The 2,998-nt window shown below is 42.6% G+C and overlaps 1 pseudogene; it reads left to right on the top strand.

The window, feature by feature from the left end:
- Positions 1-625: 625 nt before the first annotated feature.
- Positions 626-2,616, top strand: LOC149209155 (L-gulonolactone oxidase 3 pseudogene; annotated as a pseudogene).
- The last annotated feature ends 382 nt before the right edge of the window (positions 2,617-2,998 follow it).

The raw sequence follows: 2,998 nt of genomic DNA, 5'->3' as shown, positions 1-2,998 counted from the left end.
ATTTCTATAAATAAAATTTAGTTACTTACAATAATGGATTTATAATTTGTAAAATAGTTTGTCTTATACTATTCACATATTTTCGTCCCATAAAAGAAAATAATTATCAGTTAATGAAAATAATAATAAATCCTAATCTAGTAGTGGAAAATCATTTCAAGTTAAATATATACACAAGAAAGCAAAGATCTTTATAACAATGAAATCATCTTTATTAATAATTATTAATCATCCTTATCATTAGGTATTTCCACTTTTTTATTAGTAATTTTGGAACATGGGGAAGGCATGTTTATTATATCTATTCTCATATAGAGTAAGTCAATATCATGGCCAGCTTTCTCTCTTTTAATGAGATTTTGTGATTGCTAAGCTCTCTTTTAATGAGATTTTCTGATTGCTAAAGAAAAGTTCATGGAGTTTCCTCATAGCAACTTTCTGTGTTACCACACCCGAAATATAAAATAGAGTGTCGGTAGACCATAAGCACAAGTTACGGCAGTCGATGCAGATCACGCACGTTGGGCATCACGCTTCCGAACATGGGGTGATAACAAACTTCGCTGGTCAAATAAAGTTATATAATCGAGGCAGCCTCCGAGTTCATGCAGTTCCATAGATCTGAATTTATCGATGGCGCAGCCCAGGAAGGTGAATAATGGGTGGGTATTCCTTCTTATGAATTTATTGCGTGCCTATGCCTATGCTGCATGCCCGCCACCACCTGTTCAATGCGCTTCCAAGGACTGCCATCTCACAAACTTTCGCGGCCTCTGGGAGGATGAAAATTCCTGCAAGGTCGCAAATGCCGTTTTCCCCCAAACCGAGGATGACCTTCTCCAAGCAGTTGCCGATGCAGTAAAGAAAGGGAGGAACATGAAAGTTATAAGTGCTGGATCTCATTCCCTCAATCGCTTCGCCTGCCCCCGAGGAGATGGAGGGGTTGTTATCAGTACTCGAGATTACAATTCTCGTATCATGGTGGACGAGAAATCTCTGACTGTTACCGTTGATGCCGGGGTAGAGGTGAGGAAACTGCTTGATACGCTTGCGTCAAAGGGTCTTGCGTTGCCTCAAACAACCGACTGGGATTTTATTTCCATGGCCGGCATCATCAGCACGGCAGCCCACGGGAGTGGACTGCGCGGTAAGGGCGGTGGAGTCCACGAGTATGTGGTGGGCATGAGCCTCGTTGTTCCTGCGCCTGCAAATGAAGGATATGCAAAGATCCTCCATTTGACAAACAACGACGAGGATCTGAAAGCCACGAGAGTGTCTCTGGGAGTACTGGGGGCCATCTCACAGTTGACGTTTAAAGTGGAGAAAATGTTCAAACGGTCGGTCACTCTGGATCTGAAAGACGACTCGGATCTGGAAGAATCGTTCGTGAGCTTCGCTAAAGCCCATGAATTTGGGGATGTAAGTTGGTATCCTTCTCTCCATCAAACCGTGTACGGTATCCGGGATAGAGTACCTGTTGACGTCTCAGGAAACGGGAAAATTTCCAACCCAGGCTTTCAACCGATGACAGTGCAATCTGTTGTGCAGAGTAGGAAAATCGGTGAGAGGTTTCATACATATTTTGAATGCAATTTTTCCTTTTCTTTTTTAAATTAAAAAACATATGAGAAAAAGAATTCTCTCGATCCAACCTGATAAACCTCAACGCTGGTTCTTTATGGTTGTAGTAGCGTTGAAATCCATTTATTGATTTAGTTATAATAGCTTTTGCCCGTTTTCTAATGGAGATCAAGAACAATGTGTGATGTAGAAGAAGAGATCTATGCGAGGAGAGACAACAGTAAGCTCTGCAACATATCCAAAATCCAAGTAACCCAAGGCGTGCAGACCGGAAATGGATATCTGAATGACGGGCTAACGTTCAAGGGATACCCGGTGATTGGCTACAACCATCTCATGCAGGCTTCATCTGGATGCCAGGGCAATCCCGGCAATGCTTCATGCCCATGGAAGGCAAAACAGTTGAGAAGTAACGACACCATTTGTAATTGGGACACGCAAGTGCACGGTATCTTTTTCTTCCATACGTCCATCGCCATTCCTTTGTCGAGGACAGCAGAAGCCATTGGGGACATCAAGCGCCTGCGAGACATTGACCGGAGCTTAATGTGCGGGATCGACTATTATATGGGAGTCCATATGCGGTATTTTAAGAAATCTGAGGATTATTTGTCACACAAAGAAGACAGCGTGGACTTTGAATTTATGTACTTCCGCTATCGTGAGCCCGGCACGCCACGGTGGAATGAGCACGTAATGGAAGAAATGGAACAGATTCTTCTCTACAAATATGAAGGGGTGCCTCACTGGGGGAAGAACCGGGTCTACACGTTCCAGGGAGCAGCAAGACGGACGGTGAATTTGGATAAATTCTTGGAAGTAAAGAACCGGTTGGATCCACACAGTTTTTTCTCCAGCGAGTGGTCGAATGGAGTTTTGGGTATCGGAAAGCATGGAGTAGAGATATGGAGAGATGGATGTGCTATCGATGGGCTGTGCGTCTGCAGAAAGAATCGTCACTGTGCTCCCGAGAAAGGATTCTTCTGCAGACCAGGAAGGGTTTGGAAGAAGGCCCGCGTTTGTATGCAGCACTGAGCAGTGAGAATAAATTATCTCCGCGAAAGAGCAAATTTAAAAAATAGGATGCGTTTCAAAATAATGCTTTTCCAACCAAATCCACCGTTACTCATAATAAAACAATATTCCAAATCTGATTGGATGACTGTTTGTGAAGCCACCGACCATGTTGTATTAGTCTATTAGATATTTAGTAACCTGATCTCTTTAGGCGAGTAGGGAGGTCGCAATGGGAAATCATAATGAAAACCAGTTTGTGATATCTGGATCGAACAGTGCCCCTCGGGCTAACAGTGCAAGAAATCATGTTTCATTTACATTATATTAAACTGTCTTTTAAAAAAATATAGTTGGATATCGCACACGACAATTCATGTTAGTTTATTTTATATTGAACTTC

The sequence above is a fragment of the Pinus tabuliformis genome, chromosome 1_2 (genome assembly GCF_031772625.1).
Source record: "Pinus tabuliformis cultivar Carrire ecotype Pingquan chromosome 1_2, CPIR1, whole genome shotgun sequence".
Classification (NCBI taxonomy): domain Eukaryota; kingdom Viridiplantae; phylum Streptophyta; class Pinopsida; order Pinales; family Pinaceae; genus Pinus; species Pinus tabuliformis.
The sequence above is the reverse complement of the archived record's forward strand: the minus strand, read 5'-3'. Positions and strand labels throughout refer to the sequence as shown.